The following is a 26914-nucleotide window of genomic DNA, read 5'->3' on the forward strand; positions in this document are numbered from 1 at the left end:
AATAGTATAAACAAGGATCTGAGGAACTAGGAAAGTAGCACATTGCAAAAGCATGCAAAAATGGTGATTCCTGTGATAATAAAAAATTAAAGCAATGAGCTAATTGTGAGCATTTTGATAGTAGGAGTGAACAAAGCCAGAGTTTAAATGAAAATATTGAGAACTAATACTGCCAGCAGCTATAGGCACATGTAAGCCTGACAGAGTTGTTTTAGGGGCAGAGCATAACTGGAATACACAGAGCTAGCACCAAGCAAAAATGAGAATATAGAGAAAAATACACTAGTTAAGAAAATACAGCTATAGAAAGGTAAGATACATGTGCTATAGGGAGAGATTTTGTAGTGCTCTCTCCATATGGGATCACATGCAGTCAGAACAGCAATAAGAAGAAAACGGTGCTTACTAAAGCTAACAAGGAAAAGAAACTCAGGAGAAACAGCATGGAACATTGTGAAAGAAGCAAACAGTGGCTCAGAGGATGAGATTTTTGCATCTACCTCATTAAAACGGAGGGGAAAAAGAAAATAAAGCGGGACGATTGGAGCAGTATTAGGTCCAGAGACATGGGAGCAATGCAGAACTGGTGGTACACTGGGTAGCACAAGACATCTCAGCACTATACAAGAAAAGCAAGTGACATTTAGAATCAGAATCATTCAGGTTGGAAAAGGCCTTAGAGATCAAGTCCAGCTGTTAACCCAGCACTGCCGAGCCCGCCACTAAACCATGTCCCTAGGTGCCACATCTACAGGTCTTTTAAATCCCTCCAGAGATGGTGATTCCACCCCTCCCTGGCTGTGCCAGTGCTTGACCACCCTTTCGGTGAAGCCTTTTTTCCTAATATCCAACCTAAACCTCCCCTGGCGTAACTGAGGCCTTTCCCTTTTGTCCTGTCACTTGATTTACACCAAATAAAACCAACTTAAAGTTACGCAATGACTACCACACTTCCTATCCCCCCTCCTTGGAGCCAACTTTAAAAATAAAACATTAGGAGGAACTTCAACTCAGGAAGTGTTGCTTTTAATTTAAACAAGTGAACATGTGCCTCTAGGGGTATAAAACCAGGGGGGAATGATTCAGAGAACAGGCACATCAGTAGAACAATATTATGTCCAGAAGAGATAAAGAACTTCTACTAAAGTTGGAAAAAATGCAGTGGCTTTAGTTAGAGCACGCTCGCCTAGCCCTGCAACGAGGAAGGCACTTGTTGCAGAGCATGGGGCAGCCTCACCTCCGGCTGATCCATCCTCAACCGGGCTGAGTCACGGGTGCAAACGCCGGCACAGGGCTGCTCTGGGGAGAAAGGTGGTGGTGGTCTTCTGCGTGAGGGGGTGGAGGGGGTTTCAGGAAGCCTGGAGGCTTTTGGGGAAGGAAGTCTGGGGGACGAGCGACCAGGGGATCTGTGCAAAAGCGAAAAGAAGCAGGGGAGGAAGGGCTGGCCGAGACCTGGAAGTTGTTTCTGGTGAAGAAGCGGGCTGCCGGTGGCCGGAGGGGAAGGCAGTGCCGGCGCATGGCGGTGGCTCCGTGGGCTGGGGTGTCCCCGTGAGTATGTGCCGGGGGAGCGAGGCCGACGGGGCACGCCTGGGCTGCCGCCGGGGTGGGAGCTGTGGCCGCAATGGAGCCCCAGCAAGGGCTGCAACGACACTGAGCTGGGAAATCGCTTTTGGTTTGGGAAGTGCTAAACCATCCTTGGGGCTTCAGTGGTGACGGTGCAAGCTGGTGGCAGCTCCGGGACGCGGGCACTGGCTGCAGCCTGGGCTTGGCCGGCGTGATGCAGCGTGAGGGGTGGTGGGGTGACGGGGTGATGGCTGCCGGTGCTGCAACGGGTAGGGAAGGAATACAGGGCTGAAGAGGCATTAGGCAAAGTTTCAGCGGGCCGTAAGGCTGTGCAGGGACATTTGCTGCTCTTTTGAGGACAGAAACATGGCCGGCGGTCAGAGGGTGGTCTCTTTGGCTGAGGAGATGGTGACAAGATCCTATGTGAAATTCTGAGATGCCACAGCCCTGTCCCCCAGAGCCACACATCAGGGTGCTACTGTGTGCCTGGCGTGGTGGGGGGCATAGCCCCTCCAACCCCAGCAGGGCAGGGAGCCTGTGCAAGGGGGGAGATGCCCAAAGCCCTCCGTTATCAGGAAGCTAAAGATCTTTCAGGCTTATGCTAAGATCATTTACTTCCTCCAGGAAAATACTGCAGCCCAAGGTAATCTGCAAGGAGGTGTCTTAAGATTTTCCCAAGAGAGGAGTTGTTCCCCCACAATAACACCAGGAATAGCCCCGAACGAGCACCCCACAGCTCAGCAAGCAGGGTACAGCTGGCGTGGCTTGAGTCACAGAAACAGAGAGTTTTGACTTTGCTAGGGGAAAAAGAAAATAACGGTGCATACTGATGGCAGTCACAGGAGAGACTCGCTCCTTTCAGTGGCCTGGTGCTGCAAAATACCCCGTGTACGAGACAGACGTCTCTTCTCAGGAGTTTGAATGGCTGTTCTTAGCTATTGGCAAACTTGGAGTTAGCAAAACAGACTCCTCTTTCTTTTCTGTAAGTGTAATAAATATAAATGCACTATGATAAAGAATCAATGGAATATAGTGAGTTGTTACATAAGTAAATTCATTAAATTTTGTTCCCAGACAACGGAGACAAAGGGATGCTGCAGCAAATGCCTCGCAGTGATAGAGTTTGAGTAGGGAGAGGAAATTAGATCCTGTTTCTGAGAGGGGAGAGAGAGTGAGGGTTTGTGAATGAAGAATGAATCTGAAAGGTGCTGCTTCCCTCTGTGCTCAAATACCAGTAAGGTGAATAACAGTGGAAGCTGCAGCTGGAGAGGGCACTAGGGGTCACCACTGTCTTATCTATGTCATCCGGTTTAATTGTGAAGTAAGATAAATAGATAGATAACATGATAGAAACCAAAGCCAGGCTTTTTTCTTTTTTCCTATTTTTTTTATTTTTTATTTGTCGGCCAGACAGTTTGAATTCATATCTCTGTTTTCTCCTCCTGCCTGCTTTCTGTCTGTCTCTCCCTTCAAACAAACCCAGGGAAGCCTGTGGGCTGCAGCCAGGGGGGATGCTCTAGAATCAGGGGAGTTGCATCAAAATTCCCTCTGTGCAGCTCCCATTTATTTAGAGCAAAGGTTAGGCAAGTCACAAACGCTGTCGGTCAGGCAGAATCATGTAGCAGCCTTGGCATGTTTCTGCAAGTACCGCAGAGCAAACTGATGACTGTAATGAATAGCACCCTTGTAGTCCAGAGAGTAACTCCCGATACGTTTTGCTCTGCCTGACCAACAGTCCCATGTCTGAAGATCTTTCCTGCCCTGATTTTCCCCTATCCAGATAAGTATCCCCGATTGCTCATGGAAGTGCAGCTGATACCTGCGCTGGAAGGAGGATTGGGTGTTGCGGTTGTGAAGAGAAGTGCAGATCCTCTTCTCTGACACTCTTTTTTGACCCCGTGTCTAGGAAGTAACCGTTGGTGTGGGCTGAATCTATCAGCTTTGTTGGGATAGTGCATTTTAAGGTGGGATGCAAGGTGTCTAGGGAGAAAAAGTATTGCTTTACTGAAGCAGATGATTTGTCTTGAGACAGACAGGTTTCAAGCATAGAAGACCCGATGAAGGTGTTGCACCCCTGCCAGTCTGCTATTTTCTAGCTGTAGTAACTGATCTTGCAAGATGTAGATTCCCTTTTCTCTGCAGTTAAGTTATGGTAAATTGCGGTGGATTTTGTTGCATGATATTGCGGAAGCTGGAAGTTCATGTGAACTTGAAACCTGACTGGACAATTTATTGAAAGAAATAGCTGCCAGGCACTTCTGGCTTGGAAAGTCCCTTGCTCACAAATCCCCGGAGACAGAGAAGTTTCCCCACAATCATGCTCTGTTCGCATACTCCTTCCTAAGCACCACTTATAATTCCCTTGGGACGGCACCCTGGGACGAGATGGTGTTCAGCCTGACGTGGCACGCATGAGAAGACAAGCACGGATGTACATTCTTCGATCATCACAGCGATGATCAAGCTGCGCAGAGCACGTTCCTGTACAGGCTCTTTCTGGGGAAGCGCGGGGGCACACGCGGTGCTGGGTGCAAGCACAGGCAGGGCACCTCTGTGCCACCAGCTTCTGCTGGCTCCAGCCCGGCCATTGCTGCGCCTTGGCTGAGGGATGGCTCCGTGTCAGCTCAGGTACACGTGGGCTGCAGTCACGCTAGCATCCGAAGGTGGGGGAGTTCTCCGGCTCTCTATTTTAGGATTTTATGTAACATCCAGCTTATATAAGCCTTTGTCTGTTAACGAAATGGGTGGAGCGTGCCTTGCTTGGATTCCTCGCTAAAGAAGCTCTCCTTACTTAACTCTTACTCAAGGGCTCATTACATACTTTAAGAATATTTTAGTTCCTTTCCTGTCCTGACTTGACAACCGGTTATGGACAAATGATAAATGTGTAATTCACCCTTTAATGAGCTGCATCTTGGAGTACATTAGAAACAGTGCTGTTGGGGTAGATGAGGGAAAAACAAGGCGTACCCCAAACCCTGGCCCTGCGTTGCGTCTTGCTTTCTTCTTGCTCCCTCCTGGCTGGAGTGAGCTTGGCAGTGCTGATAGGGAAGGAAGGGTGGTTTGCCCTTGCGTGGCTTGGCCCGCAGGACATGCCTGGGTAGCCGGTGCTGGTACAACCCCCTCCTCTTCAGCACAGCCAGGGCTGCACCCAGCACCAGTTCCCAGGCAGAGGGAACGGGGAGGGGGCAGCAGCACTGAGCACCCTGCGGGCAGGTGTCCCCATCCCAAAGCTGCGGTGGATCCCAGGAAGGTCACACTGCTCTCTGTCCTTAATAAACACCTTTTCAGAGCTGGGCTTCAGTTCTCCAGCAGGTAAAGGTGGGTCATGTCCTGCCGTGTCGGAATGGTAAGGCATTAAAAGCTGTCAGGTGCCCAGATCCTGCGGTGGAGAGGACCATGTAAACTGTTTTCACATAAACTCGTTGAGCTCACTCAGACCTGACATGCCTGTTACTGTAGGGCTTTAAATAGAAAAACAGTGTGTGTCTTAGCTTAACACCATAAGGAGACGGTTTGCGCTCTCTCCTTCCTCCAGATACTGTGCCTCATACTGACGTGCTTGGCATTTCTTTAAGTTTTATGAATTACTGCAAAAAAACACCCTCCTTTTGATTTTTTTCCTCCCTCTTTTTTTTTTTCTTCTTAAAGCTGGCATAGCCCTCCCTGCAGCCCTGCCCGCTGGGGCTGCACGGGGCAGCTACCACACGGTGGCATCCAGGTATCTGCGGAATGATGTGCCAGCGAGGAGACTTGCAAGGGTTTGGGTTTTCATTGTGCAAAACCAACTCTGAGATACAAGAAATAATCTATTACTTTAGCTCTGAGGCCCATTTCTGTCCCCTGAGACTCTTAAGGGGTGACACAGATTGGAGATGCACTGCTGCAGGGAATATCAAGCTAGAAGTGGTATCTCATGTTTTATTTCATATATATATATATATATTAATTTTTACTTTTTTTTTTAGCTTTTCATTTACCAATTTCATTCACACCCGGCCTCGAGAGGAGGAAAAAAAACCCCAACCAAATCCAAACAGAGAGAGCTTTGTTTTTGTTTCCATGGGAATTCTGTGAGAGGGAGGGTGTGAAAGAAAACTGAAACATTCCGGCCGAAGCTGATAAGGTTCGGATCCTGAGCAGCCCTGGGGCTGTCCTGTAGGAACGAAAGTCCGGGGAGTCCTGCTGTCCCCTGGCCATGCAGGTGGGGAGGTCTGGGACAGGGCGGCAGCTGCTGCTGCATCACGGGGAGCATTACTGTGCTGCCGAGCTGCGCCAGAAAAAGCGATTTGGGTGGGAGGAGATATGACTACAACTCCCAGGAGGCACCGTGGCCAACTCAGGCCGTCATGTCTAAGTGCCTTTCACGAAAACTTCCTCCTCTGCCTCTTCCTCCAAAGTTAGGAGGGCAATTGCGGTCCTTGGAGGGCAGGGAATGTATTTGACAATGTGATTTCCATAAACACCCCTTCCCCCCCTTTTCCTTTCAGGATACTGGTCTTGTGGGACAAAACAATAAAAATCACTTTTTTTGTTCATGCCTGTGGCTTGACGCCAGTTGGCCCACATTAGGGCGTCTCTGGGCTGCGCCATCCTTGGCAGCATCGCCAGCGGCCGCCCCAGCGCAGACCCCACAGGTCTCCTGGGGTGCCTGGTGCGCACATCCACGGGGATTAGTGGTACATCCACAGGGCTCCACCGCCCCCTGCGCGTGTTGTGGTGGTCTGGGCAGCTGGAGCTGAGCACCGTTCTGTCCCATCCCTCTGTGTGCCTCATGGGAGCAGGTTCCAGCCCTTTCCCTTTGCACTGCTCTGCAATGGCTACAGCAATCCCCATCTCCAGTTCCCGGTGAGGTGATGCTCAGGCGTACAGGGTACACCAGCCCTCTCCATCCTCAAAGAGCTGCAGAGTCACTGTGTCACGGGGCAAGCCGATGACGTCTGCAAACCTGGCAGAGGAGTGGTAAATCCACCACCACTGGCGGACCCTTTGCTCTACAGAGGCTGGGACGGGCTGCGGGAGCGGCCGGCAGGGTGGTGTCCCCCTCACACCATGCCAAAGCCAGCCCTTATCCCACTGCCAGGTGGTGCAGCCAGTTCTTCCCTGCCTCGGGGCTCTGTGGGCTCCTGCCCAAATAGGACCCAGCTTGGGGGAAAAGCTACTGCCCAGTTTTTGCTGTAGTTCCCCTCTGGTCCCCATGGCTCTGCAGAGGCATCAGCATCACCCGTGCTTGGGGCTGGGGAGCTTCTCTGAGGCTAAACATGCGGGACAATGTCCTGCAAGTTGTCTGCAGATGTGAAAGACAGGCAGAAAAATGCTCAACTCAAGCAACTGGTGGTTGTTTTGTTTGGTTTTGCCATCTTTGATACTTCACGTATCCAGGAACAGGCGGGCTGCGGTGACCGGTGTCAGCTGAGGCAGAGCGGCTTGGCAGTGCTGGGCTGGGGGGTAGCCTGCTATTTGTAACACTGCAAAAAACAGTGCTGGAGCTTGTGCTAGCGGAGCTGGGCTCATTTAACAAGGGAAAAGCAGCCCAGTACAAAAAAACCTCTACAGGTAAACCCTTGTATTTAGATGACATCTGTGCTCAATACACCAGATGGATCCCTGCCACGACTCCACTGAAACTACCGAGGGCCCTTCTGCACACTAACCTTTGGGAAAAACTGCTTTTCACCACAGAGTGAGAGTGCTTTTCTGGGTGCAGGAAAATGGTTTGAGACGTCTGGAGAAGTTGATGGCTTTTTTGTGCCATCACATGCTAGCTCCAACCTGCTCTGAGGCCAGAGTTTGGCATTTTTCTAGTGTCTAGCAGCCACTGTCCCTGCTTCCTCCCTTTCCCCCTCTTTGTGTTTGCTATGCCAAGCAGTGACCACAACTGAGGATGAGGTTCTTTTTTTTTTTAAAAAAAAAAAAATAAATCTTTTTCTTTTCCTGAGTTATCTTTCAGTTCCCGGGTTGGGTTTGGTGTGCAGCAGCATAGGCTTCTCAAAAAGCCCTTCTGCAGGTGTCTCTGTATGCCTCATATATCCCCACTTTTGGCCAGGTCATTAGCCATGGCAACAAAAAGTTTTAGAGAGAAGAAAAAACATGAATGAAGTGCAACTAAATAACAAGAATAAAAAATTCCTAATATTAGCACCTTGGTTTCGCAGATTGCAGTGACATCGATCCCTGTGTGACTGGCACACAGCGCGCTCTTTGCACCGGCATCAAACATTAAATAAGGAAACTTCACACCCTCTGTGACAGCAGTAAGTGCCCTCCGAGGGATGTGTGGAAGTTCCTGAAGATTGAAAAGCAGCTGGGAACAGAGAACCAAAGGAGCCCTTGACAGACAGAGATATTTTTCAAGGTTTGTGGCAAGTATCCACTCTATAAATTGCCTCTGGGACAGGGCAGGTTACGGGGAAGTGTAGCAAATCGCTAATGGACACAGGCACAACAGCGTTTCTCCTGATAACTGTGATAACAGAGAGAACTGTGGGTGGAGAACCTTCTCTGTTGTGCTCGGAGACAGGAATTGTGCTACACAGAGGCCAAAATGCTCATCAAGAGTGTTTGCTCTCTTCTGCTACTGGTCTAACCCTGCTCACAGTGACTGCCAAAATAAACCTAGCTTCAGAGAAATTAAATATGCATCAACTGAGCTAAGGTTTATGGATCTGTAAAGTTTTGCCAGAATTCAGCCAGCCAGTTGCATAGGTGATGAGCGCTGAAATGAGCGCTGGGCGGGTGGGCAGGGGTTTGCTGTGGAGAGAGTTGTTCCTCCCTGTGTCTGAGAGGCCCCCTCCCCACAGCAGCGTGCGTGGACAGATGTGCAGAAATGGGAGACAGTGGAGGTCCCCTGCAGCCCGCTGGCCTCCTGCCCCAGGAAGCCCTGGGGTTAGCAGCGGTGAGGCTGGAGGCTGGCAGGAACGGGGCAGCCCAGGCAGGCAGGTGCCCTGAAGGATGCTCCCCGCCATCTGTCCACCGATTCCTATCCGTTGGCGTTGGCATGAAGCCCCTCTGCAGTGGGGGGGAATGTGTCCTTCTCCAGCACGGCTTTGCCCGCTCTTTGGGACAGAAAGGCGATGCCAGTGATACAGGGTGACTTACCATATTTCCCACTGCCCCTGTTCTTTGCTGCAGAGTTCCACCCTGATTTTCTCTGTTGCTTTGTTCTCTCATGACACTGAGCATTACAAATGTCTGTGCTGTCTTTTTCTTGCTCAATACAGACGGCACTGGTGAGCCACCCTGACTCACAGCTCTCCATAGATGCTGAGTGTAGCGTTGCTTGAGCTCAGCACCGTGAGTTGAAGGAAGCTGTGTTGCAATGCTGTTGGGGACCCACCTTAGATCTCTGAGTTTGATATGAAGCCTGAAGCACGTCACTCGCGCTGATTTTGGTAAGCGAAGTCATAGTAAACCCAGTGTAAATGAGCAGAGCCGATGTGTTGCAGTTGTGCCCATGAACAAAGCCAGTACTGTTCCAGTGGAGAACGTGGGGATGCTTCAATATGGCACGGCCAGAACAGGGGTAGAAGCTGCCTCTGCATTAGCCGTGACCAAAGTTGGGTTATTTATCTCACAGAGATTTGAGGACCATGGTTCAGTTCCTCACTATTTAAAAAAAAAAAAAAAAAAGAAATCCTTCAAGGAAGAAAAATATCATTAACAACCATATTGAAACCTTGCTGAAGAGACAGAATTCCCTGGAAAAAGTCAGCAAGACATCCCCTGTGCAGCTGCAGCGGTGGAAGCCGTAGTGCTGCAGACAGGTTTCAGGCATTTTACCAGCATGCCAGTCTGCAAGACTGTGTTATAGCTGTTTAATGTATGGAGGATTTTTGCTTCTCTGCTTGCCAGTTCAATGGCTCCATAAGCACTTTTTTTTTTCCTCTCTGAAAAATCTGCTTCTTTGCATGTTAAAAAGGGTGTATGGGAAGTAACATGAGAAATGCAGCATGTGCAGGCAAGTACTGCTCAGATACAAACAATATGTGACCATAATTATCCGCTTGTCTTATGCTAAAAATAACATCGCATATGTACTTAATTCATTGTTAATTTGCACTGACTTTTTCATTTGTTCCCCTCGCCAAATGTAATTTCTTGGCGGCGGCAGGGGAAAACTGACTTCTCCCTGTTGGAGTAATTGGGCTTCTGCGAGGAGAGTGCAACAGGGGGGAAATCCGCGCTCCCCGTGAAAGCTGCGTTTGCACGAGTGTGGAGCAAATCACCTTGAGCCCCTGTACTGTGAAGTCGAAACAGAAAAGCAGTTCATGGGTCATTTCTTGATTATTACTTTTTTTTTTCCCTCCCCCTCTGCTCAGAAGTGCCCAGCATAAAAAAAGGGGCAGAACTCATTAAACCGCCCTGCCCTTTCCTCCACCCTTCCTGCCAGCATCCCACTATTCTCCTTAACATGCGGGGAGTGGTTTCCCTTAATTAGCAAGTGCTCATAGGCTGCAGTGCCTTGTGGGCTGGGTCGCCCTTCTCCTCGCCTGCGGAGCCGGGCTGGATGCTGGAAGCGCGGGGCCGGGCGGTGCCGGGGAGCGCGGCGGCTTCTCGGGGGGGCTCCGCCGGCTGCCGGGCCGCCGCGTCCTTGGGAGAGCGCCCGTCTCTGCCAGCGCCATGGGGCACCCGCTTCCACCGGGGCAGGAGGTGGGTAGAGAAAGAATTGGGGCTCCCGGTGCGCTCCCGGTGCGCTCCCGGTGCGCTCCCGGTGCGCTCCCGGTGCGCTCCCGGTGCGCTCCCGGTGCGCTCCCGGTGCGCTCCCGGTGCGCTCCCGGTGCGCTCGGCTGGCTGCGGGGCCGTTCGAGGGAGGAGAAGGCGGTTCCTTCCCCACAGGACGCTTATTTTTCAAGTTCATTCCCTGCTTGGGCTCTTGGCTGAGGCAGGCGTTGCCGCTGGGAGGTGTTTCTCAGCCCTGCAGGGTATACTCGGGTTGACTTACTGGTTTGTCACGGGTTTAAACGAGGCTGCCGAGCGCTGGGCCAGGCTGGTGTCAGCTGTGGGGGCTCTGGGTCTGGGAGTCTGGAGATTGTAGCTTTGCGTTTGCTGTGAACTCAGCGTTTCAGAGATGTGCTTGGCTGGTACGTCTCCAAAGCTGGTGAAACTGTGTCTGTGCCCTGTCCCTTTGAGCAGTTGCTGTTTTGAGACATGGGAGAAGCTTGAGGGTTTCCTGGTGTGCTGGCAGCGGGCTGACATAACCCCTTCTGCTGAGCTGCTGGCTTGATTTCTTGCAGCGGAAGCCTTTTCTGCCTGTTGCTTTTTTTCTTGATTTGGCATGATGCTCTTCCTTGGTGTAGGAGGCTGCTCTTCAGAGCTCTTCAGCCCCAAACACCTCTACCTGGCCTGGGCAGTGATTCGAGCCGGTGCAGCTCCGTTGACTTTGGGAGTGTTTTGCCTGCGCGGTCAGGGCTGACACGGGCTCCCTGTGTGCAGCAGGACAATACGTACTACGTGTCTAGATCTATGCGGTCTCCAGATCCCTCCTTTGAGTAAATCTGAAGTCAATAGAGTTACGTGGCTGTTGGAGGGACAGGCACTGGCAGTGTAGTGGGGTGGACGCAGCTCTGCTGGTTTGACATTTGGTTGAAGATTGTAAGTAATGAGGTGTCATGGCTAGGCTGGTGTGTCCATGGCTGCTGGGACAAATACTCCCTGTTTGCCTATGGTGCTGTGTTTCGTAGCTGCCTGTGTTTGCAGCGTCAGGAGGGACTCATCTTTGAGTGTCTTCAGTCGCTCAAGAACTTGTGTTTTCGTTCCCGTGCTGCCTCTGGCATTTGATAGTGTGAGCTCATGCCAGAGGCTTGCAGGTAACCAGGGAACTTAATTTCTGACTGCCTCTTCGCATGATGCTCACAGGAGTGTTAGCTCTGTGGCTTGGGTCTCACAGCCAAACCCTGCCCAGCTTTGCCAGAAATTGGGAAGCTTCAAGTTCAAGCCTGTGGGCCCCGGGCCACCCTTCCTTTTCAGCTTGCCATCTGTATTTACTGTGAATATGCAGAAAGCCCCCTCCTTCAGGGTAAGTGTTTCTGTGCGATGCTGAGTGCTGCCCAAGGGTGCTGGGATCCCTGATCCCCGCTCAGGGGGGTGAGCGCTGAGCACTGTAGTGGGATGGTGGCTGCCACCCCCTTTGTGCCTGTGGCTCTAGGGAGCCCTTCCTCCTGTCCTTTTGCTGCGAGATACCACCAGAGCTGTAAAAAAGGGGTTTTGCAGTGGAAAAATGTGCCTGGGCTCCACCTGCTGAGGGGTGCAGCACATGGGAGACCTGCGGGGTGTCTTCATGCAGGGTTTAGCTGTCTGAAGGGCTGAGCCCCCCCGGTGCTGCCCTCCCCTCCAGAGAGGGGGCCAGCCCCCAGCTGGGTCAGAGCTTGCTGGAGGAGAGGCTTGAGGCTTATCAGAACAGGTTGGGGAAAACCCCGATCCCTCTGAAAAGACCTATTAGAATCTATAGAGATTCCCTGTGGGCTGTGGTTCAAATGATTAAATGGAAGTTGGAGAGGTACAGCTGTTTAATTTTTTTTTTTCTTTTGCCAAGGCTTAGCTTTCCTACTTGGAGAAGATCAAAGGGTCTTGCTTAAATACCCATTTGCACATTTAATTTTGTCCAGATACATAACATCCTTGTTTTCAAGATTATTGAAAATTAGTGGTGAGGCTCTGGTCTTACTGGAAAAGACTTAATAAAGTGATTTCTGCTGGGGGCTGTGATGCTCTTTTTACTGTGAGAGGCTTGAACTCCTGCCACAAATAATGCTGTTACTGGCAGGTGTCTCTTGAGCTTTTGCAGCTGAGGAAGAGTTTGCTGGGATCAAAATTGCAGCTTCTTTAAACTGCTGAAGATACTGTTTAATATAAGTAAAATTATGAGCACTGGGTAGGTACTCTTTGCTAGTAAAATCATTCTTTCATGAAGCAAGCTGAAATCCCATGCCTCACCTAGAAGTTTTTACTGTTTTTCTTACTAGTAGCAAAGTGTAAAGACTTGTGTCAACTTGACATTGTTATCCCCTGTAATTTATGAGGTGCTCTTTACGCTGCAGGTGTGTCTGCAATAAAGATCCTGTGTTTCACAGTGGGCCGGCTTTCCAGCAGGGATTTAAGAAATCTCTTCCGTGATAAACCGTGCAAAGAAGAGCAGTTGTGTCTCCTCCGCCTGCTAGTTAGGCACTGAGCTTGGGTTTTTACAGTTATCCCTTCTCCAGCAATTGATTTAAAGCAAGTTAGCAAAGCTTCGGGGAAAGAAACATCAGGGGAATGCACTTAACTGCCAGTATTGCCACAAACTTTATTCCCTTGAAAGGAAATTGTAAAGAAGGTATCAGTTGTTAATGTTCACACAAGCTTCTAGATTTATCTTCTCTATCACTACCTAATGAGCACCCCGAAGGATGGGGCCCCGGCGTGCTGCAGCGTGGTATCGCGCGCTGTTAGGGGATGGACCCTTCTGTTGCCTGTCTTGCAAGCAGGTGGTTCCTTAATTTTGCATTGGAACAGCTATTTTGAAGCAAGTTGTTTAAAAAAAAAAAAGTTACAAAAAAGTGTGAGTGGGAACAAGCATTGTACAGTGGCCTTAAATCTGTGTGTAGCAGCTGAGGAAGCAATTTGATTTTCTTCTGGGTGTGGAGTTGCTGGAGTATCTAATGCCAGTAAGCACCTGGGCTTAGCTGAGGCTGAGGAGGGTCAGAGCGAACACTTTGTGCCTTTTCCTCCCATTGTCTGGCTGACAACTGATGTGTTTTTAACTTGCTCCCACATGCCCTGTACCCTGAAAACTCTCCTGCAGGGGCTGCGAGAGATTCGGTCACGGCTGTGTGACTGAAGTTGCAACTGTGTTCTTTTTAATTTCCCTTCACAAAACCTTTGCCAGCTGCCTTTTTTTTTTTTTTTTTTTTTTTTTCCCCCCCCAAAAAAAACTTCTGGTTTTGGTTTTAGCTGGTGGTGGTGGGGAGTTAGGGTGCTTTTTTTGTTTTGAGCCTTATTCAGGTGGTGCTTGCCATGCTTTTTCTGCACTCTGAGATGTGGGATGTGTGAGTAGCTGGCATGCAGCCTGGCTTTTTTGCACCTGACTATATGGGGGCAGCCCTCAGCCCTGCTGAGCTGCACAACGGATATATACATACATTATAATCAGTTTGAATAATAATAAAAAAAAATAGTTGCTGAACAGGTATTTAGCTATGTGCCCCTGCCCTGCCACTCTCATGGAATCATGAGCATCTGCCTGGTGTACATACCAGCTGTGTGTGTAGACGCCCTGGAAAGCGGGGGGGGGTGGGGGGGGTGGGGATGGAGGGTGAAGCTCTCTTTGCCAGCTTTTCTTGACAAAAATACTTTCCATGCTGCTCCCTGCCCTGCTTGGCACAGGGTGTCCAGGCTGGCAGGAGGCGGCTGTGGCCCTTGGGGCGGGGGACATGTACCCTTATCCCGGCTCCTGTGCCTGGGGGGAGCAAACAGGAGGGAAACATGGATCCGCAGGTTGGGGATTTGATATGTGCGTACATATATTTGTGTGTTCAAGAACCAGTTTTCTCTGTTTCCATGCAATAATAGTGGGAGCTATCTCATAGCTGGGGTCGGCATCGCGTGCCGTTGCCACTGCCCTGAGCGCTTGGTGCATCCCTCGCTCCTCGGCCCACACCACACGCTGCGGTGGCATTTAGTGCTTTCGAGATCCTTGAAGCAGATAAACACCAAAACCCGGGGGTTTACGTAACGAAGGAGTGGGCTCGTGTCTGTCAGACAGCTCGCCTGCGCTGGGGTGCCGCGGCCCCCGGGCACCCATCTGCTGGCGCAGGGAAGCGGGGAGAAGTGTCTGGTGGCTGCTGCTGCCACGCTGGAGAGCCAGGACCCCAAGAGGAGCTGGGACAGTGCCAGGCATCCCCCTGGCACATGCTGACCCCTCGCCTGGGGAGGGGAGGAAGCCATGCGCCCTGGCAGGGAGGCAAGCTTTGCCTCTGGGAGTAAAACCTTGTCATTTAAAAACATGTCTGTCTTGCACGAGCCTAAGTAGATGTCAGTGTGGGAAAACTTGCTAAAAAGGGGTCAGGGAGGGGAAGGGAGCAGCTATCAGAAGGACCCGCTACAGCAGCGAGCACAGCGTGCACCCACGGCAGGCAGGGTGACAGTGCCACATGTGGTTAGGGGTCATGGCCAAAATGGGATGCCGGTTTTTAATATCGAGATAATCACCTTGAGATAGCAATCTTAATGGGCTAATATGCTTGCTTTGTTGCTGAGAAAATGTGCCCAAGAGTGGGGCTGGCCGGGAGTGAACCCGGCAGCGTCTCCTTGGCACTCGTCTTCTCGTCGGCACTAAAGCCATCGTTGGCTGCATGCGGCATTCGCACCTCTGTGCTCTTTGGTTGATTGTGTTTCTGCAAGCATTTTCCCTTAAAACTTCCCCCTTGTGTTCTGGGGGTGCAGTGTTGACCTGATTGAGCTCCAGCAAATAAAATCGTGCTACACCTGTAGTAGGAACTGACAGCAGAGTAGCCAGTTTGTATTTGTTATCTTGGTTAACGCTGTCCCTTCCTCCTCGCCTCTTTTCTGGCAGAGAAAGCGTAGATAAAATAAGAAATGATCTTCTGCCCTAAGGGGCGAAGTCTCTAGGGGAAAAAGCCTGTAATGAAAAGGCAATGTGAATAGTGATGGGGCAGATCTTTTGCAGAAGAGAAAGAGCATCACTCCGCTGCTCACCCTGGGCAAGCTGGGCTGGGGTAGGGAAAGCCCCTGAGAGAGGAGGTGCAGAGCTAAGGATGAAAACCCTAATCACTGTTTGTAGGTTTACTCAACAGGAAGACTTGGGTTTTTTTCTTGAGTGTGGAGTTCTGTTTGCACTATACTGGCAGCAGCGAATATTCATGGTGTTGAGTTATTTTTCTGGTTTACACCTGTTGGTGGAAAAATAAATTGTGATTTCTTTGATTGTGTTTTCAGGTCTGTGAGTGGGCCTGATTCCTGCCTTAGACTATTTCTGCCAGTGCAATGAGCCCTTGTGCAGCCCTGACGTGAGGATTTTTTTTTTTAATTTTTTTTTTTCCCCTGGTGAAATAAGATAACCCTGCTGACAAACACCTGGTGCTTTCCTGGGCTCCTCCAGGCAGATGCGGGGGGGACCCCGGCACTGCTCCCCAGCTCTGAGGGCTGTTTACAGCTCCCTCCCCACGGCTGGGGAAGGTGGTCCGGGCACAGAGGGACCACTCTTCTCCGGGACGAGCGTTCCAGTGCACAGAGACAAAGGGCAGTGTCAGGCAGACAATGTCCCTCAGAGCAGCGCCCTGCCGGCCTCTGTCCAAGCCTGTGCAAGCGGGTGATTCACAGCCAGTTGGTGTTCCCGGCTGTCTCACGTGTGGGAACTTGCTCCTCGGCTCTCCCATCCATCGGGGTCCCACTGGCAGCGTGTCCCGGGGCTCTTCCATGCTGCCAGCACTGACGCATCGCCCAGCCACTTCCCAGAAACTTCTCCCGCTTTACTAGCCAGGCTTCTGGGAGGATTTTAAAATCTGAAATCCTCATTTCTTCTTCTTCCCCCTGGTCTTTATTTCCCCTGCCCAGAACACAGCCCTCGTGCGCACACACTGCACTGCTCTCGGTCAGGTGCAGCTGGCAGCACGGGCTTCTTCCACCATCGCCGGGTGACTTTGCTTGCAGCCTCCAGCGATCCCCGCAGGAAAAATAACCCAGCACGAGTCCTCTGTTGCAGATTTCCAACGCTCTCGGTAACCTCGGGTGTTGTGGCTGTGGCAGTACCTTGTAACAGTGTCCCACTACCTGGCTAAAGGCAACCTCACAGCTTTTTTTTTTAATTAAAAAAGAGTAAGTTTTCTCTCTTTCAACAAACTTTGAATGTGCCACACAAGAGGTAAATAAGTGGATATTCTGGGCCTGCATTTTCTTTTTTTGTTCAAGTAAGATGTGGTTTCATGATGCAGTTGACTTTTCTTCATGGAGAATGCAAATCTGCCTTGCTCGGTGTTTTCTTGGGTGCAGCAAGAAGCACCCGTGGGTGCTGGGGTCTCCAAGGAAGCTGAGCTGTCCTCTCTCTGCCACGCAGGGCTGCTGAAACCATTTGGAGAGCAGGCAGTGCATCATAGTCTTTTTGAAAATAAATGCTTTCGTTTCTCATTGCTTTTATTTTCTAAATGTCTATTTATGTAGTCCCCATGAGATGTTCTGAAGTGTATTTTTCCATGACACAGGTTTCCTGCAAATTGATTTTTATTTTTTTTTGCAAGTGTCCCACCCAGTGTTAAGTCTTAACAAGAAAGAATAGTAGATGACTCACTGTGGCTTTGAAAAGTCTGCGGTGAGACCCGATTCCACTGAGTTTTGGCAGCAATTATGGCAAATGAGCCATTTTGTTCCCTGGGAGAAAGAACCAGTGAGATAAGAACTGCTGTCTGAGCTGATTCAGGGTTTTTTTTTCCTCTCCCAAAGCTATTGCTTTTCTTCTGCCAAACAGCTTTTTTTGTACATGTAGAAAACAGTCTGCAGCTACCTTTCTGAGCACGGCTGCTCCAGAAGGTCGTGGCAGTTGAGGGGGAAAAAAAATATTTAATTTTTGGCTCATCGTGTGCAGCAGCCCATCTTGTGCTGAGGTCTGGAGGGTTAAGCTTGTGAAGTCGTAACCTCAATGCTCTGATTTCTTCCAGAAACGTGTGGCGAATACCATACAGGAGTTTTCACAATGTGAGGAAGAGCTGCAGGGTGTCTGTGGCTTGTCCCTGCATTGCTTGTGAGGTGGTGGAGGTCTGGTACATGGGTAGGGGAGAGGGATGAGGGGGCAGCTGAAGCTTGAGTTGAGTTCAGACATGAGCATCGTCTTTCCCTGCCTGTCGTCAGTGTGCTTCTGTGCCGGTTTGATGGGAAAGGAGGAAAGAAAATTATATCAGAAGCATCTATTTTCTTCTAAAAAAGCTGTCAGTATTGTCAATGTGTGTAAATGAGCTATTTTGCATAAATTTGCAGGTGTTTAGTTGTGTTTAAGCAAGAAACATAGGGGAGCTATTCTGTTTCTGCAAGTTACTTTTGTAACGAGCAATTTTCTATTGAATTTGCCTGGGTTTGATTTTAGTTCGGCAGGTACCAACCTGAAACCTCAGCCATTGTTCCAGAGTTATTTGTGAAACCAGAACTGAGCTTCTGTAATTATTGATTCATTATCAGAACTGAGCAGAACGCCTTGAGGGGTAGAAAAATTAACTTTTCAGTACCTTGGGTACCCTGTGTCCCGAGTGCTGTTATGATCCCATGGAGGGTCACATGGAGATGCCATGGAGTCTCCTTGGGAGAGGCTGGTTTGCAAAGGCACCTGAAGCCCTCCATCAGGGCTTGTGGACTTCATGCCCTCACCTTTGCCCTCTGAGCTTGGCTCACAGCTTCTCTTGCAATTACCTTGGCATTTCCCCAAGCCAGCTCTTTTCGTCTTGATAACTACATGTTCTCAGATGTTTGTTTTAGCTGGCCAGAGAGAAGGAAAATGCAGTTTCCGGGAGGCCTTACTATTACCCTAGATCCCCAGGTGAAGCTGTTGGTGAAGTGGTTGGAGGTTCTGACGGCTGCCTGTGTCGATGCTTGCTGGTGGCCACGGCAACCGCTTTTGGAAATGCAGCGCAGGAGCAGGCACGCACCCAGCTGTCCCCTCCAGCATGTGTTGTTGCTGGCCCTCTGGGCACAATGCCTTGTTGTACAGTGGGCATGTGGTGCTGGGTGCCCCAGCTCGATGCTGGGAGCTGAGGCCGTTGAGCACTGCAGTTCCAGGGGTAGGCTAAAGAGTGGAAGTTGGACAAAGATGGAGACATCAAATTTCTTTGCAGTTTTAGCCAGAATACATGAAACGTTAAATGCATTGTTCAAAAACGGCAACAACAAAATTATTAGGGAACTTTAGTTTGGAAAGGTGCAAAATCCAGGTTTGTGGGCAGGGGTACAGAGCGTTTTGGGGTGATGCAAGTGGCTGACCTGTGTCACAGGGCTTTCACCAGTGGCTCCAGCCCAGCTGCAACATAGCCTTGCTGAGGCAGCTGGAGGTGTGTGGTGTCCCCAAGGTGCCACAGCTCCTCTCACTCCCAGGAAGGAACCAGACGTTCGTCCTGTGCTTTGAGTTTACCAAAGTCCACCCCTGACGCACTGTGGGTGCAGTAAGCAAACAGCTTAGCAGAGGCTTATGTTTGGTGTGCGTGGTGGCAGGATTGATTTATGCCACCAGGAAGCATCAGCACGGGATGGCACCGTGCAAACATCTGTGTGGACCTGGGGGCTGCTCAGGTGTGCAGATGTGCAGCACCCGTCGGTACTGCATGTGGGTCCCAGCCATGCACCCTGCACTACTTGGCTCTTTTTAAGAGGGACAAACGCAGCAATAAAACCTAGGTGGCGGTCACCCCTGCAGTGGTTGTCCTTTAAGCTGGTGGTACCCCAGGGAAGCTGTCCTGGGAGATAAGCCTGTGCCTTGGACCCCCCCCAGGCAGGGAAGGGAGCTGGAATGGGCTGCTGCTTGTATGGGAATGCTGCGAGTCCTGCACTGTGGTGCTACCTTCCTGCTCCATCATGGCCTTCTGCTCATGCCAAATATTTGAGGGGGGTTTCCTAATGAAAATTATGTTAGGAATTCCATTAAAACAACAAAAAAAGCCCCACCAAAAAAACCAACCAAAAAATCAAGGCAAGGGAAGTGGCATTTTAGTAGAGCAGTAAAACATTAGTAAATGATCTCAATCTGCTACTCCTTGTTGCTGTGATACATTCAGCAATTTCTTATTTCTTTGAGCAAGTCACATAAAAGAGTCAACAAGAAGTTAACACCTTGGCACCTTCATGTGCTTTTGCATGTGGTTTTTACTAGCAGAAAGAGAAAAGAGAACTCGCGTTCCCACTTAATGGAAACTTGGCGATAAGCAGCAGGGCTGCAGCTGGAGCGGGGATGGTGACCTCCTGACATGTACCTGTGCTCTCTGCCTTGATGCAGAGCAGCTGCCCTGGGAGCAGGTCTGGGGAGCGATGGCTGAGAGATCCTGTTGCAGTCCCTCAAATCCCACCCGGAGCGCCGGCTGCAGCGCTTTCCCTGGGTTTAGCTTGGCTGGCGGCAGCTCTGTGCCGATCTGTCCGCATTTATCAGCTGCCATCGAACCCTGCTGTGGGATGGAGGTGCTGGGCTGCCTTCCAGCATGCCGAGCTGCTCCGAGCTGCCGAAATTCCCTGCGGAAATATGGCTTGGCAGGTGGTGGTTGCTGGAGCAGACGTAGCACTGGGAGATACCAGAATAACATTGGATGATGTATAGGGCATCAGCCGCGTGGACATCTATAGGTTTAGATCATGAAAATATGTCCTGTATTTATATGACATGTTCCACTATGTAGAAGAGCAGCAGCAATGCTTACCATCCCGCGAGCCCCGTGGTGGTCCTTGTCACCGCTGGTCATTGTGGACGTGGTTACATTTGCATTATGCTGTCGCCCTGGCAAGCTCCTCGCTTTTAGGGTTTTATATAAAGCTTTCATGGTCTCTGCCTTACGCCAGGCTCTGCATATCTGTCAGCGCTCTGAAGTGCTGCATCCTTTGAGCTTCTTACTTTTTGTGCTCTTTGAAGCGAGTGCTTTTTCCAGCCTCTCTTTTCCCTCAGCCCAGGACTCCCTTGGCTTCTTTCTGTTGTGGGGTTTGGGGATGCGAAGATGGTGCTGGTACCCAAGGTGCTGCCACCAGGTTCCCTTTGCCCATCTGTGGCTGCAGTGCTGGCTGGTCTGTGGGGGTAAATAACCAGGTGCTGCAGGCTCTGGGCATCCCCTGCCGTGGTTTCAAGGGTGTCATGTGCAGTGCTCCTGGGTTTAGGGGTGCGGACTGTGTCCCATGACTGCACCAGAGAGCAGGGGGCTCCCGGTGACCCAGGGGCTGAACACAGGGTGTGAGTGCTGGACTTAAATGCTCTCGTCCTTGCCTGAGAAATCCAAAACATGGTGATGAGTAAGTGTGTGAGGGGCTGGCATTAATCACCGATCAATACCTAATGATGGGCTTCCCCTGGCAGCCCGGGGTGAGGGCTGTGTCGCCGGGCAGGGGGAGCAGAGCCCCGTCTGGGGGAGCAACCAGCACTGCAGCGGGAGGTCAGCAGCCCCTGCTCATCTCTGCCTGTTGACACTTTACTGCTCTGCAAAGCAAATAAAACGAGTCCTTGGGAAGCGCCTGACGCGTAGGCTGGTCCTGGGTGTGGGGGAAATGCAGCACAGAGGGGTTTTCTGACTCCTGCAGTGGGTTAGTCACCACGTAACGACAGCGCTGCCGGCGGTGGTGACCAGGGCCTTACCTCATCGTTTCCCTTGACCTGCCCCATTTTTCTGTTGCCTTTTCTCTGGCACGAACGCTGTGGGACAGATACTGCAGAACCCAGTATGGGGACAAGAGTGGCTCTGCCCCAGTACGGAGAGCGCAGCAGAGGGATTCCTGTAGATTTACCTGTTATTTCCAGGCAATCCAGTCTTGAAGCCTCTCATCCCCTCTTGCAAACAGGCCGTGTGGATTCCCATGACTTAGCTTTTCCATCGGGCAGGCTGGTGGCTTGGCAGCACGCCTCGCAGGGAAAGGACTGTGGAAATCAATAAAGCAGAACCAGGGAACTGTGCTGCAGTCATTAAAGTGGGAAGAACTAATTGGTTCCTGCATTTAGAGGTATTACTATTAAATGCAGGAACTTTGTGAGAATAATTGTTTTGGAAACAGTGTGCTAAAATACTTTGATTTTATCAGGATTGGGCCAAAGATAAGAAAATTAGGTCAGGGTGATGTCAGAACATGATGTTCATTGCTGATTTGGATTCATATTTCAGTTCTGTTCCAGCTCCAGATCTTTCCAGGGTGGGAGCAATACCTTGGTTCCGATTCGGGGATTGTTCTGCTGCTTTTAAAAAAAAAACCCTAATCCTTCTGTGCTGTCCTTGTAGTATGAGCATCCAGAAGGGCACATTTTCAGGAGGTGTCTCCGTGTGCCATGCTGGCCGCTTGTTCGTGTGGTTGAATGGCTTCCATGCACTGAGCTGAAGAGCGGGGTTAAGTCATTGCTGAGCATTTTTTAACCCCTCAGTCTTTTTATTAAAAGGAAATTTAATGTGCTACCTACAAGTAGCAGGGGACGGTATACTGAAAATACTGAAAAATAAAATCAGCGTGTGTCTCTGGCCCTGTGTGGGTATGTGGCTTTCCTGAGCTGGGAAATGGAGCACTCTGCAGGTGCTGGTAGGGACCTCAAACCTGGGGGACATTTCTCAGCTGCTTGGTGGAGGTCTGAGATCTGCCAAGGACTGTGGAAGGAAGGTGTGCCAGGCTGTACATCTTCAGGCGCTGACAAGCCCAGCTTCTTCTGGGGGGATGCAAATAACTCCTCCAAAAGGGCTCCTGTCAGATAAGGGTATTTCTCCATGAAGGAGTCGTCCAAACCTAATGTTAGGTCTAAACCATGATGAAATGGCAAGTATTTGCGTGGAGAAGCATCATCACCACCAGGCAGCGCAAATAGCTGTTGAGGACACTGTGCCTAGGATTGCTTTGGCGTCTGTCTCGTCTGGGCTCTCGGTGCCTGTGTGGCTCCCAGCCTCCTGGCAGCAGCAGCAGCAGCAGGAGGAGGGGACAGGAAATTCATGGCTTAAGTTGTTTGGGGGTTGTTTTGTTTTTTTCTTTTTAACAACGCCATCTCATTGCCCTCTTGTAGCCTGAGCCGGTTTTGCTCCACGCAGGCAGGGAGTCTTGCGTGGGTCCCACCGCCCGCGCCGCCTGCGGGACAAAACCAAGTGTGGGAACAGAGGTGACTTGTCGCAGCCCTTGCCAAAAGGTTGCTGTACTGGGAGAGATGTCATGAGAACTGGAATGAGGGTAACTTGCAGGGATTACAGTGTTACTCGCCGTGGGGATGGGAGTTGATGTAGAGCATCAAACCCTGGGAGGCACTAGCAGGAAATGCCTGTTTTTACTGGATTTATTTTCTCTTCCCTCCTCCTCTCTTTCTCAAATGAAAGTTTTCTCAGTTTCATAGCTCTGCATGGTGCTAGTCAGCATTGTAACCTCATTAAGGAGCAGGGATTATCTGAGCGTGTTGCAAATCTGCCACGAGACTTGCAAGAGAATAGACTTAGGCTGACTGAATTTTAGGTAGTCTGTGCTATTACCATCTGCATACATTTTCACATCAGGACTCGAATGTCTTCAAAACACAGAACTGTTCATGAATATTTACTGAAATATGCATTTTCTGTCTTCCAGTTTCAATGTTTCTAAAGCTGGGGTTTTGTTGTGCTATGCAACAAGTAGAAAAACACTGTTCCTTTAGCAGAGGCTGAGATTGTCATATGATCCCCCAAGGGATAATTTGGGATTTAAGCAGAACCAAAACAGCAGATAAGAAAAATAGATACTGGGCTTGCAAAACTGCAGGATGGAGGTTTGCAATACATTCACAAGCGCTCAGGGATTAATATAGCTAATTTTTGAATTTTATAGTAATTTTTCCTGTACTTGCAGTCTTAATTCTTGGTGCAGTCACTGTTTCCAATGTACATATGTCAGTGGTTCGAGAGGTTTGGGGCCCACGTGCTGTGGGGACAGTCGGGCAAAGGGAGGCAGGGAGTTTAAGCTGTGCTTGGAAGAGGAAATAATTAGTCTGCAGTCTGGGCTGGGCGGAGGTGGGGTCAGTGGTGTTTTACAGGTTTTTTAGTATGTTGTTTTTCCCTCTTTTTTACTATTTCTCTTTTCCCATGTTTGTTCATGCTTTCCAAAGCTTTCCTTTCCTGCTGAATTTTTTTCATTGTTTTTTCCTCCTTGCTGCTTCTGCACAGGCAGGCTCTGAGGAGCAGGATAATGGTGGAGCAGGTCACTGTGCCAGCTCCTGGGAGGCAGGCTCAGGTATGTGGGTGCCGGGGGTCTCCAGAGCGAGCTGGGGGGCTGTTCCCCCTTCCTTGCCCCAGGGAGGTCCATGAGACCTCCAGCCTTGGGGACTCACAACCCCCTCCTCGGACAGTCCCGTGTCTTTGCCATGAGACAAGGCTTTTCTCCCTGGTCTCTCCTGGACACCTGCAATTGGGAGCAATTTTCCCACCGGTCCTGCTCGCAGCAGCCTCCTCCAGGCTTGCAGGCGGCTGTCATGTTTCGTACAGGTGTCTTCCTTCTCTTAGTCCTGAACACTGTTGTTATGGGTCAAGTGCTTCAGATCTGAATCTTCCCGTTTTTTGTTCCCTATCTTCCTTTTTGGCTTGCAGGCAGTAGCCCCGTTTGTACACCTTGGCACAGTTTTTTGCCGTTGTTTGGATTCCTGAATCTTGACCTGCTGGAACCCTGGGCTCTTTTTTTTTTTTATAACTTTTTTTTGATAACAAACTGCTGCTTATTTTCCATCCTGGATGGCAACAGCCAAATACTGAAATGTAACATTTGTTTCCAACAAATCTCATCCTATTATTTACACCCTCCTACAATTTTCCAGTATCACTCGAAGTCTCTGTCCTTCACATAATTGCAGCCTCCAAAGCTGACAATATCCGCGAGTGTTCGAAGTCCATCATTAGCGCGAGCAGCGAGTGGCACTGGATGGACAGGGCCTCCCCAGTGCAGCCCATCTATTTCGCAGCTGAATCACGGCCAGCCGCGCTTGGCGCGTGCTCGCACCCAGCCTTGCACCCAGCCTGTTGCAGATTAACCCGGGCGCATTCCTCAGCCTGCCTATGGGAATGCCAAGAGCATCCGCATGGAAACTCTGGCCAAGAGGTTAAATAGTTTTTACCGAGCAGAGCCGTATAAAGCAATTTGCAGAAGCTTTTAGCAGGACGCGGTATGTCCTGTCTTTCCAGCTGACCCCTGTGCTGCCCTCCCTGCCCAGGGCTGGGTTCGCCTGGTGCGCTTCGGCTTGGCAGCAGCCAGCTGTGACGGGGAGCTCAGCCACTGCCCGGGTTCCTGGGGCTTCTGGCAGGGCTGTAGGCAAGTCACGTTCTCCCTCTTGAGCCCATAATCTGGCTATAATCTTGACAGGGAGAGTCTTGCTGCTGGGACTGACTCGGGTCCAACTGTGTCTGGACTCTGCTTTATCCCAGGTCGTATCTGTGCCAGCTGTGAAAACTGCTTTAGCTTTAAAAAAAAAAAATCAATCCTGAGTTATGCAGCTCTGCTGTGGTCCTTAGCAAATAATCGTGGCACACACTGGTTAATTGTTTATCCATTAACTGACTGTGTCAAATAGTTTGACAAGAGGAGCCCAGCCGTACCTGGCACGGCGGGCAGGGAGGAGGCGGGAGGATGCACGTCCTGTCTGTGTTGGCTCCTGCCCGCGTGCCCTTCCAGCAGACAAATACCACACGGCCAGGGCTGGAGGTTTCCTTCAAGTGTGATTGCTGGCACGGCATGTGCAAAGTGTGTTTGGTCTTGTTTTCTCTTTGGCCAGGAAAACCTTTTCTTTTGGAAAGTGCATTAACTTTCCATGAAGCAAGAGCATCTCTTCAGACTTTAAAAAACAAACAAAACAAAACCAAGCCCCCCCCCCACACACACAAAAAAAAAAAAAAAACCACCAAAAAATAAACCCCATCCCCAAACTGTGTTTTGCTTCTAAATGTGAATACAGACAGAAGAGATACAAAGCAAGATGCTGCTTTGTTTCCAGCTAGAGATGGCAAAAAAAATTCCTTGCATGGAGTACTGAGCGGGAGATAAAATAGGATTTTATTGTATGCGTCGGTGCAGAGTGGGGAAGCGATGCTGTCCGGTGTAGGGCAGCTCTGGGCTCCCCCTGCCACCCCCCAGGTTATTTGGGAAAACCCGATAGCACAGCCTCCCTCCTGGGAATGCTATTTCTGTATGTCTGCTTTCTAGGGAGAAAAACAAACATCCAAAGCCAGTCTATATCTGGTGGAATGACTTCACTGCTAGAAGAAAATAAAAACTGTACCTTAAGCTCTCTGAATCATTAAAGCCCCCTGCAGTGTAGTGTTGGGAGCAGGTAAGGTGTAAAGCTTCTGTGGATGAGAACTGGCTTTCCATCGAGCCATGGGGAGGGAGGTGTGGGCAGTGCTGGTGCCCAGTTCCTGCTGCAGGGAGGCTGTGTGATGGGGCAGGGCGGTGGGTGACAGCACTGGGTTGGTGGTCCAGTGTGCCTGTCTGTCAGGGTTGCTGCAAACTCCTGGTGAGGTGGACACGTGTGTGGCTTTGCAGTTGGATTACTCGGGCGGGTCTCTTGCAGTGCTGGTCCCAGTGAGCCCCCAGTCTGGTCCTAAAGCTGCCTGGGCTGTGGTGGCATTCCCAGCCACCAGCGGAGAGTGGCAGAGCTCCAAGACCCTTGAGCACTCGCTCTCAAGATGAGGCTCTTGATTCAGCATTTACTTTGGTATAAAAGAAGAGATTGACCCAGTTTTTCTTAATTCAGGTCTGTGTGCAAGTGGATTTTTTTTTTCTGAAGGCAACTGATTTTAACATGTTTTTCAGCTTACATGATATGAGTCTTACATACTAATAAAATTACATACTTGTTTCAAGAGCAAACGATAATAAAGAATGTTCTTTCAAAAGCAGCTAAACACATGAATTATAAAATGTTAAATGATTTCCAAATTACAGCATATCCAGTTCTTTCTGTGGAGCTCACTCAAGAATAATTGCGCAGTGTTCTTTGCAGAATTTAACATCAGAAACGTCACACTTCTCTTTCTTTTTTTTTCTTTTTTTTTTTTTTTTTTAAATCTTTCTGTCTCACAGTGCAAGAGCTTCCACAAGTATAAATGAGCATCCTTGTACTGGCTTCTGTAAAATGTTGCCAGTTTGTCCCATCCATATTTTTTCAGTGTAGCTGTCGAGCTGTGACATTTATTGCAGAGCAGAGCAAAGACTGAAGGGACTTTTTGTCACAGAGATGCCCAGGAGCTGGAGCTTGGCTGCATGCAGGGACCAGCGTGGGTCCACAGCCCCATGGCTGTTGCAGAGCCTGGAGGAGGAGGAGGAAGAAGCTTTGCAAATACGCATGCAAGCACTGAAAGCTTGCACTGGTGTTAGTGGATGTGCTTTGTATCTTGATTTTTTTTTTATTATTTTTTTCCCCCTATATTTTTTTTCTTCTTCCTTCCCTGTTTTTGCCCTGATTCAGGCTCCTGGCGCAGATGGGTGGGGTGAAGATGGGAAGTGCTGTATTTGTCAGTGCCTGACATCGCCAAGAGGCACCGCCTGACGGCCCTGGCCAGGCAACAGCCTCCCCACTACCCCTGTCACCAGGGCTGGTGGGCTGGTCCCCTGCAGCCCCCTGGGCTGTGCAAGAGGTGTGAGCTCGGTGTGGGGCTGTTGGGGTGTGGGTGTGTGTGTGAGCATAAAGACACGCTGTGGTGCCCACCGCTGTTGC

General features: G+C 50.2%; 1 protein-coding gene across 6 annotated transcripts in view; it reads left to right on the forward strand.

The window, feature by feature from the left end:
• The first annotated feature begins 1227 nt into the window (after positions 1-1227).
• PLD1 (phospholipase D1) overlaps positions 1228-26914 on the forward strand; it is a 75742-nt gene continuing 50055 nt past the window's right edge. For 2 of the 6 annotated variants that reach the window (XM_040612825.1, XM_040612829.1), the window contains exons 1-3: positions 1396-1548; positions 7719-7918; positions 8784-8954. The gene's annotated coding sequence lies outside the window, so the exon portion shown is untranslated. Of the gene's footprint in view, positions 1312-1395; positions 1549-7718; positions 7919-8783; positions 8955-10041; positions 10213-26914 lie in introns of those variants that run through there. The other 4 variants (XM_040612826.1, XM_040612828.1, XM_040612827.1 and 1 more) reach the window with 4 other exon arrangements.

Source organism: Falco naumanni, chromosome 13 (genome assembly GCF_017639655.2).
Source record: "Falco naumanni isolate bFalNau1 chromosome 13, bFalNau1.pat, whole genome shotgun sequence".
NCBI classification, from domain to species: domain Eukaryota; kingdom Metazoa; phylum Chordata; class Aves; order Falconiformes; family Falconidae; genus Falco; species Falco naumanni.